The sequence below is a fragment of the Apium graveolens genome, chromosome 5 (genome assembly GCF_009905375.1).
Source record: "Apium graveolens cultivar Ventura chromosome 5, ASM990537v1, whole genome shotgun sequence".
NCBI classification, from domain to species: Eukaryota; Viridiplantae; Streptophyta; class Magnoliopsida; order Apiales; family Apiaceae; genus Apium; species Apium graveolens.
In genome coordinates, this window is record NC_133651.1 from 219,554,245 (window position 1) to 219,575,112 (window position 20,868).

The 20,868-nt window shown below is 37.7% G+C and overlaps 1 non-coding gene across 1 annotated transcript; it reads left to right on the forward strand.

The window, feature by feature from the left end:
* The first annotated feature begins 5,488 nt into the window (after positions 1 to 5,488).
* LOC141663467 (small nucleolar RNA R71) lies at positions 5,489 to 5,595 on the forward strand. Its single transcript, XR_012551536.1, has one exon. It is a non-coding gene; the product is annotated as a small nucleolar RNA R71 (small nucleolar RNA).
* Positions 5,596 to 20,868: the final 15,273 nt, after the last annotated feature.

Here is a 20,868-nt window from a genome sequence, read left to right on the forward strand (position 1 = left end):
GAGTTAGGTATGCTTAATTATTCTTAAATTTATATGAGTTAGTTTGCAAGTCAAAATGCAGCCATAAATTTAATTAATTTTTCAGTCTAGGATGAAAGTTTGGCTAAGTCAAAATTTACTTCTCGACTGATGATCTTTATCCATCGAGTTTGATCATCCGTCGGTATACTATTTGCTAATAAAAATTAATTATTTTTCTGGAATTTTTATGACTCGACGGATAACAGTTTATCCTCATCCGTCGAACTGTCTTAATCTTAGCCGATAATTTCCTGAACATTATCCATCGAGTATACTTACAGTTTGTAAGCATAACACGACGGATAATGGGTTGAATTTTTACAGTTTATTTTTAAACGGCTATTTTAGGCAATTTCTATTGGTTACTTTATTTTACTTTATCATTTTTAACAGTTATTTTTGAGATAGTATAAAAGCTTTTTTCATTTCAATTGCTTTTCTTTTATCATTCTCAATTCAACTGCTCAAACTGCATTCTCTCTCAAAGCACTTACTCTCTTCAAGCTCTTATTCTCTAACAATGGCACCTGTTGTAAAGATTATGTCTCAAACTAGGTTCATTTATGAGAAGAACAATTTCACTGCATTAGTAAACAAGGGTATTCAGCAATCTGCTGACTATCTGTTAGGGCGAAAACACGCGCTAATATTCACGCAAGTATACGCGTTCGCAAGTAGTATAAGATATAAATCAGATTCATTCCCAAAGAGACTGGTTTAGGTTAAGTTCAATTTATGCACCTATGCAACAATGTATGGTTATCGCTCAATGCTAAGACAAATAACAAATTGGGTTTTTATTAAACTAAGAGATTATACTAAATAACATTAACTAAGAGAATTGAAGTTGAATTACTATATATGACAAACATGGGATTCTAACTTCATTATATACTTCATTCAATAGCCTTCTCGTTCTTAACCTTAGCATGTGATGGTGAGGACACTAATCAGATAACATGAAACTGATAAACGCCAACTTTCGTTGCACGAGTACCATTCTACCAGACATCCACAAAAGAGATAGAAGCTGAATAGGCACCGATTATATTGAGACCCTATATGTCTATAGAATTTGACAACATAATGGTTTAAGAACAAGTTATCTATCTTGATTACATAGGGCAAGTAAAACGGTTAGAGTTACCTACGAATCATGCATACACGTACATGAACCTATGCTAGCATGACAAGTTCTAAACCTCTATATTCACTGTCGCTTCAATAGAGATTAACACGCTATCTTATATGTTAGCTACTCACATAAGACGAATAAGCACAACCATACTAGGATATCAATCAATCACCACACACCAAGATATCGAAACAATTAACTATTGAAATCCATAAGTAAATCCGCTAGAATCCCATGACAACGATTAGCCCATAATCGCACTCATCGTCACCATGGGTTCCAATGAAAGCATGGTATAAACAAGGTCTTAATAAACTAAATAATAATCAAAGTATGAATAAACGAGATCTAGGTTCAACAAGAACAAAAACGAGCATCCAAAGTTACAACTAATTCAAAGAATCACAAGTTGAAAACAAGATCTTCTTTTTCGGAGTTGTTCTGTGCTTCTAGGTCTTCTCCTTGGTATCCCAATCTTCCCGGATGATGAAAACCCTTTTTTTTAAGTATATATACGCCCCTAGTGGACCTGGACCCTTAAAATCGTCAAATTCTACTCAAAAAAGGCTTTTTCAGTGAAATCAGCGACCAGCCGTGCCCTGAGCGGGCGCTCAGCTCTCTGAGCGGGCGCTCAGCTCTGCTGAGCGGGCGCTCAGCTACTGACTGGGAAAAATATTCTGATGAATCTTGTTTTGGCCATAACTTGAGTTCTACTCCTCAGAATTAGGCGATTCAACTGCCCACGCGAAGCTATTGAGATTCTCTACAATTGACAATGGCCTTGGCTTCCAATTCTGATCACTTTTAATCATATTTCCTTTAAAAGCTCTTTTCTTCATTTAACTGATACCTGAAATGCATTAATACAAAAACACATCAAAATACCAACAACTTGAGTCCAAAACACCAATTTAAGCTTGTAATAAAGCATTCCAAGTGGATATAAAATCCACTTATCATACCCCCAAACTTGAATCGATGCTTGTCCTCAAGCATAAACAGACTCAAAACTACAAAACAAACCTAATGCATGAATGCAACTATGTGAATGCAACTAAATGATAATGCAATCGATCCCCTCTGAATAACCATAACCAAATGAATAAACCAATGCCTCTAAAAATGCAATAACTTGAAACAGAGTTCGAATAAATCCCACAAACCAAATCACAAACCAGAAACGTGCGTGTGTGGATGCTTAACAGATATACTCTCGATACTAGATCAATAACCATAACTTATCTATCATCGAAACAATCAAAGTTTATAAACAGAATAGACAATAAACACATTATGACTCACAACACCTCCTTTATACTAGAGTTATACAAGGATTCACACTATTATTGAACACATAGCAAAGATGCTTATTTGATCGTGCAATGAATGAGGTCCCAAAAGACTTATACAATAATACCCATGTAGCGAGCGTTAGGTTAGCGGATCCCAGACTATAAAAGCCTTAGATCACTAGGCACAAAGTCCCCTAGAACTTAATAACTCGAGTATTATAGAGCTCACTCTTGATCAATTGTGCATAAACACATAATTTTTTTCTTTCTTTTTTTTTCTTTTTTTTTCTTTTTTTCCTTTTTTTTCAATAATTTCTGAATGAGTGCGTTTCGCTCCATCTCATTCAACCCTAGACTACTCATAAAAATATGAGCCGGCTACTAGCCATTTGACGCCTAGCCTTACAACAACTAGCAATGAAATCCAAGTTTTTCTCCAGATAAAAAAAATCAGTGTTTTTACGTCATTACGAGAATATCACAAATTTTAAATATAACCAAGTGATTAAATCTCAACAACAAACAAGTATGATCATGATCTAGATCAAAAGCAACCCTATAAGACTTTGTGAAAATATTTATTTCTGGCATGCAAATCAATTCATTAAGACTTAAACATCCCTCTATTCCTCATCACCACACTCAAATTAACATCAACTTATCCAATATCATAGTTCATCTTAAGGGATCATGCTAAATATGCATGCAAATGCAACTATATGAAATTACATAAAAACAAACAAATATGTCCTAAATGAAAAATCATGCAAAAATATGAATGAACTACAACTAAACATGCAACATAAATCTATATGAATCTATATGGACACACACTACTAATCCTTACATTATCACCCCCAAACTTAAAATTTTCAATGTCCTTATTGAAGGTAATAATAAGGATTTCAGGCATACCTAGTCGTCGGAAAGATCACCCTCTTCGGGTGGAGGATCAGGTGGCCAATCAACCTCGCCACTAGTGTCTCGGAAAATAGTACCGAAAGCGTGTGTCAAATCTTCAGCAAAATGACGGTGAATGTCGTGCATGGCCTCCATACGCCTAATTACTCGCCTGTACTGCTCGTCACCAACACCAGTCCTATCAACTACCTGCTGCACATGAGAAGAACCCTCTATAGGCACTGGAGGATCCGTTCGGCTACCCTCTACATCATCAAAGATATATCCCAACCCCTTGTCAGGGGGTGCACCTAAGAATGAATAACTCAAGTGATTTGGTAGTGGGTTGAGCTCAAGTGTAGGAGCATCTTCAATAGATGACTCGAGACGATCCTGAGAAATTTTCAGCTCTGCTAACCCAAGAGAATCGAATGGCACATCCAACTTCCTCTTCCACAGAGGTGCATTCAAAACCTGAATTTGCTCTACTTTAAAGCACTCCTCTTTAGCTGTGGGTAATTTTATTTCCTTGAACACATTGAAAGTGACCTTCTGATCATGAACCTTCATCGTAAGCTCTCCTTTTTGCACATCGATCATAGTTCGGCCTGTAGCCAAGAATGGTCTTCCCAAGATAATGGGAATCTTCTTATCTTCCTCGAAATCAAGAATTACAAAGTCAGCAGAGAAGAAGAGTTTATCCACCTTGACCAAGACATCCTCCACTATACCTCATGGATAAGCGATGGAACGGTCAGCTAGTTGCAATGACATGTATGTTGGTTTCGGCTCAGGCAGACCAAGCTTCTTGAAGATAGATAAGGGCATCAGATTGATGCTAGCTCCTAAATCACATAAACACTTGTCGAACGATAAGTTTCCGATGGTGCAAGGAATAGTGAAGCTTCCAGGATCTTTAAGCTTCAGAGGCAACTTCTGTTGCAGCACAGCACTGCATTCCTCCGTTAGAGCAACGGTCTCTAACTCATCGAGCTTCACTTTCCGAGAGAGAATACCTTTCATAAACCTCGCATAGCTAGGCATCTGTTCAAGAGCTTCAGCGAAAGGTATGTTGATATGAAGTTTCTTGAACACCTCCAGAAACTTCTCAAACTGCTTATCCAGCTTTTTCTTCTGCAGCCTTTTAGGAAAAGGAGGTGGAGGATAAATCTGTTTCTCCCCTGTATTACCCTCAGGAGGAGTGTGTTCCACAGTAGTCTTCCTTGGTTTCACCTCTACTTCCTTCTGCACATCTTCTTCAGCCACAACTGCATTTTCTGAATCTTGAGATTTTTCCGGCTCTTCGTCTTGCTGAACTTGGGGGCTTGCGACCTTTCCAGACCTTAAGGTGATGGCGTTCACCTGTTCTTCAACTTTCCTCTTGCCTGGATTTGTTTTTGTATCACTAGAAAGCGTTCCTGGTGGTCGATTCAATAAGGCATTAGCAATTTGCCCTATTTGGTTCTCCAGATTCTGGATAGAAACAACCTGGCTTTGGCATATAAGAGCCTGGTTTTTGTACATAAGCCTCAACTCCTCCATTTCATATTTTTCATTCGAAGATAGACCTGCATCATTAGTTTGTTGTTGAAGTTGGAGTTATTGTCTTGGTGTAAATTGTTGCTGAAAACCAGGAGGGTTAAATAGCTTATTTGCAAACTGCTGGAATGGCTGTTACATCGCATTCTGATTGTTGCTCCAGCTGAAGTTAGGATGATTCCAGTTGTCAGGATGATAAGTGTCTGGAACTGGTTGCTGCGATCTCTGAAAGTTGCTCACAAACTGGGCTGAGTCGCTAGATATAGCGCATTGTTCTGTCGCATGCGGACCTGCACACAGCTCACAAACACTAATTATCTGCTTAACACCATAGTTAGCCAGAGAATCGATCTTCATAGACAATGCCTTTAGTTGAGCAGTGATAGCTGTAGCTGTATCCACTTCAAGAACTCCTGCTACCTTGCCCTGTGGATATCTCTGGGTTGGATACTGATATTCATTAGCAGCCATCAGTTCAATTAGATCATAAGCTTCCTTATAGCTCTTTGCCCATAATGCTCCGCCTGATCCTGCATCGAGCATGGGTCTGGACTGTGCTCCCAACCCATTGTAAAAACAAGTGATGATCATCCAATCAGGAATTCCATGATGAGGACACTTCCTAAGCATCTCCTTGTAGCGCTCCCAAGCTTCACTTAGCGATTCTCCCATTTACTGCGCAAATTGAGTAATAGCATTCCTGAGTGCAGCTGTCTTCGCCATAGGGAAGAATTTAGTAAGAAACTTCTGAGCAAGATCTTCCCAAGTAGTAATCGAACCAGCTGGTAGAGAGTGTAACCAGCTCTTAGGCTTGTCCTTCAGAGAGAATGGGAACAGTCTCAGCTTCACAGCATCTTCAGAAACACCGTTGAACTTGAAGGTGTCGCATATTTCAATGAAATCCCTAATGTGTGTATTGGGATCTTCCGTTGGAGAACCCCCAAACTGGACTGAAGTCTGTACCCATTGAATTATGCCAGGCTTGATCTCAAAGGTATTAGCTGTGATAGCTGGCCGGACAATGCTAGATTGAATGTCATTGATCTTGGGTTGAGAAAAATCCATCACGGCTTTCGTTCGTGCTGCTGGATCTCCCATTATAATGAGTACCTGAAACACAAACAAATAAACCGTGAAAGTAAAAGAATCCGATTCAGTGAACTTTAACGACCACTGATGACAAGCACATAAACTAAAAATTAACACCGAGTCCCCGACAGCGGCGCCAAAAACTTGTTAGGGCGAAAACACGCGCTAATATTCACGCAAGTATACGCGTTCGCAAGTATTATAAGATATAAATCAGATTCGTTCCCACAGAGACTGGTTTAGGTTAAGTTCAATTTATGCACCTATGCAACAATGTATGGTTATCGCTCAATGCTAAGACAAATAACAAATTGGGTTTTTATTAAACTAAGAGATTATACTAAATAACATTAACTAAGAGAATTGAAGTTGAATTACTATATATGACAAACATGGGATTCTAACTTCATTATATACTTCATTCAATAGCCTTCTCGTTCTTAACCTTAGCACGTGATGGTGAGGACACTAATCAGATAACACGAAACTGATAAACGCCAACTTTCGTTGCACGAGTACCATTCTACCAGACATCCACAAAAGAGATAGAAGCTGAATAGGCACCAATTATATTGAGACCCTATATGTCTATAGAATTTGACAACATAACGGTTTAAGAATAAGTTATCTATCTTGATTACATAGGGCAAGTAAAACGGTTAGAGTTACCTACGAATCATGCATACACGTATATGAACCTATGCTAGCATGGCAAGTTCTAAACCTCTATATTCACTATCGCTTCAATAGAGATTAACACGCTATCTTATATGTTAGCTACTCACATAAGACGAATAAGCACAACCATACTAGGATATCAATCAATCACCACACACCAAGATATCGAAACAATTAACTATTGAAATCCATAAGTAAATCCGCTAGAATCCCATGACAACGATTAGCCCATAATCGAACTTATCGTCACCATGGGTTCCAATGAAAGCATAGTATAAACAAGGTCTTAATAAACTAAATAATAATCAAAGTACGAATAAACGAGATCTAGGTTCAACAAGAACGAAAACGAGCATCCAAAGTTACAACTAATTCAAAGAATCACAAGTTGAAAACAAGATCTTCTTTTTCGGAGTTGTTCTGTGCTTCTAGGTCTTCTCCTTGGTATCCCAATCTTCCCGGATGATGAAAACCCTTTTTTTTAAGTATATATACGCCCCTAGTGGACCTGGACCCTTAAAATCGTCAAATTCTACTGAGAAAAGGCTTTTTCAGCGAAATCAGCGACCAGCCGTACCCTGCTGAGCGGGCGCTCAGCTACTGACTGGGAAAAATATTCTGATGAATCTTGTTTTGGCCATAACTTGAGTTCTACTCATCAGAATTAGGCGTTTCAACTGCCCACGCGAAGCTATTGAGATTCTCTACAACTTGACAATGGCCTTGGCTTCCAATTCTGATCACTTTTAATCATATTTCCTTTAAAAGCTCTTTTCTTCATTTAACTGATACCTGAAATGCATTAACATAAAAACACATCAAAATACCAACAACTTGAGTCCAAAACACCAATTTAAGCTTGTAATAAAGCATTCCAAGTGTATATAAAATCCACTTATCACTATCACAAGATGATGGACTTTGTGAAGAATTGCAAGCTTAGTTATGCCATGATGGAATAACCTGCAATCTTTTGTGAAGTTGTTGAAGAGATGTGGACCACTACATACAACTCAACAGATAAGACAATCACACTCACCATTAAAGGTAAAGAGTTCTGTATCAATAGTGATGTTACAAAAGCATGTTTCAAGATTTCTGATAACACTGTAACCTCACCACACACTGACATTGATATAATCAATATGCTTAATTCCATGAACTATGCTCTTTCTACTTCTAAGTTAAGTGACATTAGGAGAATGGGTCTTAGGAAGGAATGGAGTTTTATGTGTGATGTTGTGACAAAGGTCTTTTCAGGTAATTCCTGACTTCTATTTGCCAATCCTTAACAAGCCAAAGAGAACAAAGTCAAGAGCAGTCAAGAAAGTGAAGTTATCACCTCTCAAATCCAAATCTCTAGTCAAAGCTCAATCTAAGAAAATAAGGGAGATTACATGTACTTATGTGACATCAAAGAATTTTCTGATCTAAACCTCTATCTAGATGAACTAGATGAAGTGAGAGGAATTGATGCATACAGAAACCTACCTGAAAGGTTAGTGTTCAAGTACAAAGGAGGAAATGAAATTCAGTGGCCACTTCACAGGATCCTTCAAGAAAGCCAAGCTGTACTGATTAAGGTTTATTCATCCTTCAAGAAGAACTTTGGGTTCAATATTACTGCAAGAAGATTGGTACCGAAGAAGATTGAAGAGCTAAGGAGTGTTAGAGCTAAAGATACACTCCCAAAGACTCTAATCATCCCTTACACAGGGAGAAGAGTGCATCTAAGGCCCTACTGGCTGATGGAGTTCATGGATGATAAAGGAGTGAGAAGATTTTTCAGATTAGAAGACCAATTGAGCATCTCTAGCAATGAGACTCTTTTGGAAATGCAAGGAAAGCTAAATCTCTCAGAATCTGATGAACTGGAATTCCACAGGCAGCTCCAAAATCAGATTGAGAAAAACAACAGAAAGCTTGGAAAGAGATCCAGACCTTCAAGGAACTAGATAAATCTGCTCAGGCTAGAGGAGCATCTTGAAAATGACTGTGAGCAAAACTTTGCACATTTTGTTAATTGAAGCACTTTTCAGTATTATCTACTGTCTTTTGAAAGTTGTATTTTTAGGGTGTTTTGTTATCATCAAGTATCTCTTAATTTATGGCTACAATTCCAATAGACATAAATTGGGGGAGATTGTTGTGTATATGTTGTGTACTTGATGATTTCATGAACAAAACACCTTGGTAGATTTTACTTAGTGAAAATATGTAGCACTTGACAGATAACTCATTTTGGTCCCGACGGATGATGAATTATTATCCATCAAGTGAGTAGCTTATGTAACAATAAGTCTGTAGCACATTTCTGCATACACATTGTTTAGAATCTGTAGTAGTACCTAAGTCATGTTGACTTTAACTAGATATGCATAATAGGTTGATTAATTATACATAGATGATGTCTTATAATTCTGCATAAATAAAATGAAATCTAGTGCCTGATTGCTACCCGACGGATAAATAACAATGAAGTCGACGGATCATCAACAACCCGACAGATGATCATAAACCCGATGGATAAAGAATTCAAATATCTGTTGACAGTGACAACACAGTCACATGCATCGAGTGTATGCAAATGGAATGTGGTAGCCTATTCAACTGGGTTTTCGAGAACAAAGAAGCATTGCCATTTCCATGCTATTATGAAGATATTCAAAGATGCTGGAATAGAGTAATGAAGTAGTATTGTAATAGACTAGATAGTTTTGTTTTATTATCATGTCTCATTACTTTGTAATCTTGGTGATATATAAACCAAGAAGCAGCAACTAAGGAACAATCTGAGAAACAAGTAGAGAAACATTTGTAACCAAAATTCTTAGCATTTCTCTGCATTCTTAGTTGTTCAATATTTGTAAGCAGCTGTGAGCTTTTTGCACACAGAGTTCTCTCGATATATATTATATATCTCTGGTGGAATCATTCAAATCCACCAGGAAGTTTTTTAAAGACTCTTGTTTTTTAATTACTTGTGTTTTGATTCATTTAAGTAACTATTCTGCATTGTGCTAATCAATTCACACCTATATACATATTCGAGTTAGAACATTGTTTATCAGGAAAAAATTTCAAGAATTCCATTCAACCCCCTTCTATAATTCTTGTTATATTGTTAAGGGACTAACACAAAGGTTGAGTTGATTGTTGAGCTTTAGTAAACCCAGGTAGTAGAATATTTGAAGGTTTAACATGAGCAATGTCAGAGGTTTCCTTTTCTTTATCTTCTGATATCAAGACAACTTGAGCTCTGTCAGAGGTTGCTTGCTTCCTTGTCATATTAGAATTTACTAAGTCCTGATCTTGAACAACATGAACTGTGTCAGAGGTTGTTTGAATATTCTTCTTCTTCTTCAAAATCAGACTAGTATCTTCATCAGAATTTACTTGTTCAGCCATGGTTGGCAGATAGATTTTTACAGAATCATCAACTGTAGCTTTGCCCTTGAACCTTGGATCTACCTCTACTTGTGATTTGGCTTTGGATTCAGATTTGGTTTCCTCAGATTTTGTCTTCTCTTTAATCACAATGCCTGTTAGTCCCTTAACAATATGACAAGAATTACAGAAGGGGGGTTGAATGGAATTCTTGAAACTTTTTCTTGAAATAAATATGTTCTAACTCGAATATATATATAAGTGTGAATTGATTAGCACAATGCGGAATAGTTACTTAAATGAATCAAAACACAAGTAATTAAAAACAAGAGTCTTTAAAAACTTTCCGGTGGATTTGAATGATTCCACCAAAGATATATATTATATATCGAGAGAACCCTGTGTGCAAAATGCTCACAGCTGCTTACAACAATTGAACAACTAAGAATACAGAGAAATGCTAAGGATTCTGCTGATAAATGTTTCTCTACTTATTTCTCAGATTCGATGATTCCTTAGTTGCTACTTCTTGGTTTATATATCACCAGAATTATAAAGTAATGAGACATGATAATAAAACAAAACTATCTAGTCTATTACAATGCTACTTCATTACTCTATTCCAGCATCTTTGAATATCTTCATAATAGCATGGAAATGGCAATGCTTCTTTGTTCTCGAAAACCCAGTTGAATAGGCTACCACATTCCATTTGCATCCACTCGACGCATGTGACTGAGTTGTCACTGTCAACAGATATTTGAATTCTTTATCCGTCGGGTTATTGATCATCCGTCGAGTTATTGATCATCCGTCGGGTTGTTGATCATCCGTCGGGTTGTTGATCATCCGTCGAATTCATTGTAGTTTATCCGTCGGGTAGCAATCAGGCACTTGACTTCATTTCACTTATACAGAATTACCATACATCATCTATGTACAATTAATCAACCTATTCTGCATATGTCAACATGACTTAAGTACTACTACAGATTCTAAACAATGTGTATGCAGAAATGTGCTTCAGACTTATTATTACATAAGCTACTCACTCGATGGATAATAAGTCATCATCCGCCGGGACTATATTGAGTCATCCGTCGGGACTTTAAACCTTATCCTTCGAGTGCTACATTATTTCACTAAGTAAAATCTACCAAGATGTTTTGTTCATGTAATCATCAAGTACACAACATATACACAACAATCTCCCCCAATTTACGTCTACTGGAATTGTAGCCATAAATCAAGAGACACTTGATGATAACAAAACATCTTAAAAATACAACTTTAAAAAAAAGTAGATATTACTGAAAAGTGCTTCAATTAACAAAATGTACAAAGTTTTTGCTCACAGTCATTTTCAAGATGCTCCTCTAGCCTAAGCAGATTTATCTAGTTCTTTGAAGGTCTGGATCTCTTTCCAAGCTTTCTGTTGTTTTTCTCAATCTGATTTTGGAGCTGCCTGTGGAATTCCAGTTCATCAGATTCTGAGAGATTTAGCTTTCCTTGCATTTCCAAAAGAGTCTCATTGCTAGAGATGCTCAATTGGTCTTCTAATCTGAAAAATCTTCTCACTCCTTTGTCATCCATGAACTCCATCAGCCAGTAGGGCCTTAGATGCACTCTCCTCCCTGTGTAAGGAATGATTAGAGTCTTTGGGAGTGCATCTTTAGCTCTAACACTCCTTAGCTCTTCAATCTTTTCAGTACCAACATTCTTGCAGTAATATTGAACCCAAAGTTCTTCTTGAAGGATAAATAAACGTTAATCAGTACAGCTTGGCTTTCTTGAAGGATCCTGTGAAGTGGCCACTAAATCTCCTTTCCTCCTTTGTACTTGAACACTAACTTTTCAGGTAGGTTTCTGTATGCATCAATTCCTCTCACTTCATCTAGTTCATCTAGATAGAGGTTTAGATCAGAAAATTCTTTGATGTCACACAAGTACATGTAATCTCCCTTACTGACTTTAGATTGAGCTTTGAATAGAGATTTGGATTTGAGAGGTGACAGCTTCACTTTCTTGACTGCTCTTGACTTTGTTCTCTTTGTCTTATTAAGGATTGGCAAATAGAAGTCAGGAATTGGTATGTTCTCCCAATCTACTGGTTCATCTTTAGGCACTATAGGTTCACCATGGATGTTCTTGTAAGGATCCACCACTTTGATATCTTCAAATACCACAGAGGGTTTTGATGCTTGAGTTGTAGTTGAAGTGGATTCCTTGGGAAACTGATTCTCCAATTCCTTATCAACCATGTCCAGTTTCCTTTTAGTTCTTTTAGCCAATTCCTTGATTCTTGGAGATTTCTTCTGTTGTTCAACTTGCTTCTTTGATTCAATAACTTCAGATGGCTGAGAAGGAATTTGTTGTGATGAATTTACAGCATGTAGCTTGGCCAAGTAGCAATTTGCTCTTTCTTTTGTTTAGTCTTTTTAGCATCCAGAGCAACTTGCTTCTTTTCCTGCTTCAATCTAGCCTTTTCTTCTCTCTTTGCTTGGGCAAATTGAGGATGTCCAGCCACCACACAAATTTCTTTCCCATTCCTGAAAATTTTAGCAATTCTCCTTTTAGAAGCTGAATCAGCTGAATCTTTGTAGAAAGCAATTGACCTTGATATAAGTTTCTTTTCATCAGGCTTAGGTGTCTCATACACAGTATCCAAAGGTTTCTTCAATGATGATTTTGAATAGTTTACCCTTGGTTTCAGAATTATTTCGGCCTTTGGAGATTTGATGCAGGATGGCTGTCCTCTTTCCAGATAGTTCATGCTCATCTCTTTTACACTAATTTGCTTGACTTGAGAGTGATGGATGGCTGACTTAACTGGCTCCTTGACAAGTTCAAACTTCTTCTGTATTTCCTCATCAATTTTCTCCCAGTTGACTAAACTCAACTTCTCCTTAACAGCTGCTCTTATGTTGGTTGCTGCTGCGTTGATCAGATCAATACTGTCTGTAACTAGTGGCTTTGAGATAGTAATTGAAGGCACAATTACTTTACTGATATGAATCTGAAGCCTCTCCCCCTCACTTGGTCCTTTCTCTCCCTTTTTGTTATCATCAAGTTGAGTAGAGGAGGAGGTTTGAGCAGCCACCAATTTTTGAAGAAGATCTGTCTGTTGGGCTTGATGAAGATGAATGGCTGTTAAAGATGCTTCCATGGCTGACATTCTTGTGTCCAAGGCATCTATCTTGGTTGACAGATCAGAATTTTTCCTTAATTGCCTCATGATGTCAAGCATTGTAGCTTCTAGAAGTTTAGAATCTATCTTGTCTGAAATGGCCTTCTTCATCTCCTCAATATCACCCTTCATGGTGTTTACATCCCTAGCATGCTGGAAGCCCTGGATTTGTTGAAGTTGCAGGGAGGCTAGATGTGCCTGAAGGAGCTACTTGATACTGGTATTAGTAGTGGTTTGAAGAGCAGTATTTGTCTGATTGATTAGTTGGATCAGGGTGGTCTTGAAGTAGTGCTCATCACAGTGCTTTGAGAATGCCCATGATGGCATACCTGATCTTGAACTTGAGCCTACTTCTCCCCCTATGTCCATTGCCTTATCTTCACTATCCCCACTCCCATCACCAAAGAAATCAGCTGAACCACCAGTCTCATAGTCCACATCACCAGCTGTAGAAGGCAAAGCTGTGATGGCATCCTTAGCTCTCATCTTTTCTGCATTGTCATTGCCCTGTTCAGCTAGAAGTTGATAAGCTGGAACAGGGTGAGTAAATGCCTCAGCATCAAGGGAAGTGGAATCTATAACAACTTTAGGATACTGAGTTAGTCCTTCCCTGTCTGCATCCTGGACATTCATTGACTCACTAGCAATGACATACATCCTTATAGCTCCAGTACCTGCATTTCTCTCGTTTTCTCTCTTTTGTTGCATCAGGGTTTCACCCTCGCTCCCCACCCTCATACCCTCACCTTCACCTACTAAGGTGGGACTCCTCTCACTCTCTTTTGCCAATCCTGAAGAAATGGATTGCATAGTTTCACTCATTTTCTCTCCTTTTTCCTGGGAGCAACCCAGACTCTCACTCAAAACACTCTTCTCTCTCAATCCTAAGAGTGACTGTACAACCACTAAATCTTCTACACTTGAAATAAATGAAGTTTAAAGCTGTGCAGAGATACTCGACGGATGAGTGATATCCATCGAGTGAGTGGATTTGCTATCCGACGGATAACTGCTGTCAAGCTTATGCGTCGGGATACAATCACTACTCGACGGATGAGCAATATCCGTCGAGAGAGTAGAAATGAATGACCTGGGAATAGAAACTATTGTTGACTCTGTGCTGATTGAAGATATTTTGGGCACAGATGATACAACAGTTCCTGAAAGAATTGGCAAGTGAGCCAACAAATCATCTAAAAGATGATGCTGACTTGCACTAGATTTTAGCTTCCCCAACAGAGTTAAAGAAGGGGAATCAGGAATTGATGTGTTTATCATATCCACATCCAGAGAATTTGGTGAGTTTGGTGTTTGAGGTGCTTCTATGACTAATGATTTTGGGTGTGACTCCATATTTATTGGAGCCATATCAAAATGAATTTATGAAGGTGTAGTGACTGTGTCTGTTGCACCAGTTTGCACTGTGTGTGTACCATGTGCATCCCCAATGGTTTTAGATTTCTTCTTTCTGGCATAAGTCTGGGGTGAGCTTGTGTCCCTAACCCTCTTGACCTGTGCTCTTGGTAGAAAGCTTTGTTCAATAACTACATCCTTTTGGGAGGATGCAGTTAGAATTGAGCTTTTATCCTTTTTAAGCACTGCAGTTTGTTGGGAAACTGCAGTGTGGCTAGGCTGGGATCCACTCAACTCTCCAACCTTATTCTTGGGGTTTCTTTTATGTTCACCCCTTCCCTCACCTATCTTGCCCTCCTTCACACTCCCCTCTTTGGTTTTAGTGGATTTTTTAACTAGAATCTTTTGGGAGATACCAGAGGTGGCTTCCTTTGATTTGGGTTTGAAAATTTTTGCAGTTTTGGTAGCTTGGGTAGGCAACTGTTTGGTCATTGACACAGTTGCCACAGCCACACTAGAACTCAAAGAAATTGTTGAGGTTGGAATAGTTGTAGGGATAGATGAACTTACCTCACTTACCTGAGGTGCTTGCATTACAGGAAATAGAACAATGGTACATCCTTGTGATGATTGGCCCTGTTTAAATCTGCAATGAGCCTTCTCTCTTGAACCCAACAATCTAGTTTGTTGTTAGGGTTCTCAAGCACAATCTCTTCACAGAGGTGGTTAGCTAACATCATAAAGAATCTAGCATAATACACATTTTTACCTCTTTTATTTAATTCTCCTAATTTAAAGCCTAACTCAAACAAGACAAAGTCACTGAAATTAAAGAATTTATCTGTAACTAACATGTATAACATGTTAAGCATTGAGATATTGACTGAATCAAAATTACTGACTTTACCTGAAAAGACCTTTGTCACAACATCACACATAAAACTCCATTCTTTCCTAAGACCCATTCTCCTAATGTCACTTAACTTAGAAGTAGAAAGAGCATAGTTCATGGAATTAAGCATATTGATTATATCAGTGTCAGTGTGTGGTGAGGTTACAGTGTTATCAGGAATCTTGAAACATGCTTTTATAACATCACTATTGATACATAATTCTTTACCTTTAAGGGTTAGTGTGATAGTCTTATCTGTAGAGTTGTAGGTAGCAGTGGTCCACATCTCTTCAATAACTTCACAGAAGATTGTGGGTGATTCCAGCATGGCATAATTGAGCTTGCAATTCTTCACAAAGTCTATCATCTTGTGATAGTCACCAGATTGCTCAATACCCTTGTTCACTAGTGCAGTGAAATTGTTCTTCTCATAAATGAACCCAGTTTGAGACATAATCTTTACAACAGGTGCCATTGTTAGAGAATAAGAGCTTGAAGAGAAAGAGAGAAAGTGCTTTGAGAGAGAATGAAATTAGAGCAGTTGAATTGAGAATGATAAAAAAAACAATTGAAATGAAATACACTTTTATACTATCTCAAAAAATAACTATTAAAAATAATAAAGTAAAATAAAGTAACCAATAGAAATTGCCTAAAATAGCCGTTTAAAAATAAATTGTAAAAATTCCACCCATTATCCGTCGTTTTATGCTTACAAACTGTAAGTATACTCGATGGATAATGTTCAGGGAATTAATGGCTAAGATTAAGACAATCCAACAGATGAGGATAAATGGCTATCCGTCGAGTCATAAAATATTCCAGAAAGATAACTGATTTTTATTAGCAAATAGTATATCGACGGATGATCAAACTCGATGCATAAAGATCATCCGTCGAGATGTAAATTTTGACTAAGCCAAAATTTCATCCTTGACTGAGCAATCAATTAAATTTTTGGCTGCATTTCAACTTGCAAATTAACTCATATAGATTTAAGAATAATTAAGCATACCTAACTCACTTACCAACCTTGAAAAGGTGGATTCATCCAGTGGCTTGGTAAAGATATCTGTAAGCTGCTTCTCACTTGGAACAAAATGTAGCTCCACAGTACCATTCATTACATGTTCCGTTATGAAATGGTACTTGATATCTATGTGCTATGTCCTTGAGTGTTGTACCGGATTTTCAGTGATTGCAATTGAACTTGTGTTATCACAGAAAATAGGAATCCTCTCAAATTGCAAACCATAATCTAGCAATTGATTTATCATCCATAGTATTCGTGCACAGCAACTACCAGCAGTAATATATTCAGCTTCAGCTGTGGAAGTAGAAACTGAATTTTGCTTTTTACTGAACCAGGATATAAGCTTGTTTCCTAGAAATTGACAGGTTCCTGTTGTACTTTTTCTATCAATTCTACAACCTGCATAATCTGCATCTGAATAACCAGTTAGATTAAAACCAGAATCTCTAGGATACCAAATGCCAAGTTTTGGTGTTCCCTTGAGATATCTGAAAATTCTCTTAATAGTTATTAAGTGAGATTCTCTTGGATCAGCCTGAAATCTAGCACATAAACATGTAGGAAACATTATATCTGGCCTACTAGCTATTAAGTACAGAAGTGAGTCAACCATGCCTCTATAACTTAAAATATCCACAGACTTTTCAGTAGTGTTTAATTCAAGCTGTTGCAGTGGCCATGGGAGTTTTTGTAGATGTGCAATCCACTAGATCAAACTTCTTTAAAAGATAAAAAATGTATTTAGTTTGACTAATGAATCTTCCATCACTAACTTGCTTAACTTGTAAACCAAGAAAGTAAGTCAGTTCTCCCATCATACTCATTTCATACTTACTTTGCATCAGTTTGGCAAACTTTTTGCAAAGTTTCTCATCTGTAGAGCCAAAAATAATATCATCTACATAAATTTGAACAAGTATACTAGAGCCATTAACATTTCTGAAAAACAAAGTTTTATCCACAGTACCTCTTGTGAAGTGATTTTCCAAAAGGAACTTTGAAAAAGTGTCATACCAGGCTCTAGGTGCTTGCTTCAGTCCATAAAGTGCTTTCAAAAGATAGTAGACATGTTCTGGAAAATTTGGATCTTCAAAACCAGGAGGTTGACTGACATATACTTCTTCCTCCAAATCTCTATTTAGAAAGGCACTTTTGACATCCATTTGATAGACCTTGAAATTGGCATGGGCTGCATAGGCTAAGAAGATTCTGATGGCTTCAAGTCTTGCAACAGGAGCAAATGTTTCATCAAAATCTATTCCTTCTTGTTGACAATAGCCCTTAGCAACCAATCTAGCTTTGTTCCTGACTACTATGCCATTTTCATTCATCTTGTTTCTGAATACCCATTTGGTGTCTATTAAATTCTTTCCTTTAGGCTTGGGTACCAGCTTCCATACATTATTCCTTTCAAATTGGTTTAGCTCCTCCTGCATAGCTAAAATCCAATCAGGATCCAACAAAGCTTCTTCTACCTTCTTTGGCTCTTCTTTGGAAAGAAAGCTACTGTATAGACATTCTTCTTGAGTTGCTCTCCTTGTTTGAACTCTAGAAGAAAGATCACCAATAATAAGCTCAAAGGGGTGATCTTTTATCCATTTTCTTTGTTGAGGTAGATTAGCTCTAGATGAAGAGGCCTCACTGTTGTCTTGATGTGTGATTGAGTTTTGATTGTTAGAAACCCCCCCCTGAGTTTGTGGATCTTTGATTTGAGAAAGGGGAACTTTTTACAGGTGATCTATCTTGATTTCCAGCTTCTCTTGATAACCCGACGGATGGTAAGTTTTGAGTACCGACGGAAGAAGCTGGTTGTCTCCCAACGGATAATACAGATTGCCTCCTGACGGATGAAGCATTATGCAACTCGACAGATGTTGAGTTTTGTGCTTCATTTGTAGTAGACTTTTCTGCATTATCCTTAGATACTGTTTCTTGATCACTTTCATCATCACTGTCATCACTAACCATCTCCACATTATCAAATTTGAGGCTCTCATGGTAATCTCCAGCTTGCAGTCCTTCAATCTTTTTATCATCAAACACAACATGTATAGATTCCACAACGATGTTGGTTCTCAGATTGTAGACTCTATATGCTTTACCAATAGCATATCCAACAAAAATTCCTTCATCTGCTTTAGCATCAAACTTCCCATTTCGATCAGTTTGATTTCTCAGAATATAGCACTTGCAGCCAAAGGCATGAAGAAAGTTTAGAGTTGGCTTCTTGTTCTTGAACAATTGATATGGAGTCATGCATCTTGCTTGATTAACCAGAGAAATATTCTAAGTGTAGCATGCAGTACTAACAGCTTCAGCCCAGAAATATGTTGGCAGTTTGGATTCTTCAAGCATTGTCCTTGCAGCTTCAATAAGTGACCTGTTCTTTCTTTCCATGACTCCATTCTGTTGTGGAGTTCTTGCTGCTGAAAATTCATGCAGAATCCCATTTTCCTCACAAAATGCTCTCATGACAGAATTCTTGAACTCAGTTCCATTGTCACTCCTCATTCTTCTAACCTTGAAATCAGGATGATTATTGACTTGCCTTATGTGATTGATGATGATTTCACTAGCCTCATCTTTAGACTTTAGGAAATATGTCCAAGAGAACTTTGAGAAATCATATATAATTACTAGGCAAAATCTTTCTTTTGAGATAGACAACACATTGACTGGTCCAAACAAATCCATGTGTAGCAGTTGCAAAGGTTCTTCAATTATTGAATCAAGTTTCTTCCTGAATGATGCTTTAATCTGCTTCCCTTTTTGGCAGGCATAACACAGTCCATCCTTAGAAAACTCCACTAGAGGAATGCCTATAACCAGTTCTTTCTTTACTAGCTCATTCATGGTCATGAAGTTTAAATGGGATAGCTTCTTGTGCCATAGCCAACTTTCATTCTGACTTGCTTTACTGAGAAGACAAGTAACAGATTCTGCATTAAATGAGTTGAAATCAGCTAGGTACACATTTCCTTTTCTCACACCAGTGAGAACTACTTTGTTGCTTCTTTTATTTGTCACAACACAGGCTTCTGAGTTGAAGGTTACTGAGTTGCCTTTGTCACAAAGCTGGCTGATACTCAACAAATTGTGTTTGAGACCATCCACTAAGACAACCTCCTCAATGATGACACTGTCCTTTGAAATCAAGCCATATCCTACAGTATAACCCTTGATGTCATCTCCAAAAGTAATACTTGGGCCAGCTCTTTCCTGAAACTCTGTGAGCAGGGTAGAATCACCAGTCATGTGTCTTGAACAACCACTATCCAAATACCAAAGATTCTTTCTATTTCCCTGCACACATCAAAATCAAATCAAGTTGATTTTGGTACCCAAGTTTCCTTGGGTCCTGCCTTGTTAGCTTTCTTTTCTGTTTCTTAGGCTTTATCTCATTTGACTTGGGGATATCAGATTCATCCTTGGTCATTTGAGTTGGGCCTTTGAAACCATTCATTGCAACATAATTATCATGCATATTATTATTAACAGGGAATGGCATGCTATTAGCAAAAATGTTATTCCAGTATGGCATGCTAAATGGCATTTGTGGCATACTGAATACAGCATAATAAGGATTAGGTGCAAATGGCATGTTAGCAAACTGTGCATTCATATTCTGTGTAGACATAACATTCATAGGCATGGGAGACATGGCATTCATGTTTGGAAAGTGAGGTGGCACAGATATGGAAGTAGGCATGGAAGATTTGTAATTAACAGACAGATGCTTTACACTACCACACTTGACACATATTTTTCTAGTAGCATATTTATCAGGTGTGTAGTTATTGTGTTTGTTAATCCCTACTTTACCATTTCTATTATTTTTCTTTTTAGTCTCTGTTTTTACCTTTATCTTTTCAAGTCTGTCACTTAACTGTTTGACAGTAATGTGACCAACATTAGCCTTTTTCCCTTTCTTAACTTGACTCGATTCTCCTGAAACAAAGTTCTTGGAAACAGACCCATACTTCTCATTCAGCTTAACAAGTTTGGCTTTACTGATAGGCTTGCTCACAACCGACGGATGGGGATTTTCATCATTCAACGGATAACCCTTTTTGTTATCCGACGGATGATCCTCATCATCCGTCGAGTCTACATCTGTTAGAACTCCATCTACCAAATTTGGTTCTAGTTTCTCTTTGTTCTTTTTCCAGGCTGCATCATAGAAAGACTCAATTCCTTGAACTTTGGTGATTTGAGCATGGACATCCCTGGATGTTTTCCATGCCTTAATCACCTCTTGTTCATGCTCAAGCTGCTTCTTTAAAATTTCTTCTTTCTTCATGGACTCAGTTAATTCCTCCTTGGCAATCTTACACTCAATTCTTAACTTTTCAAAATCAATGA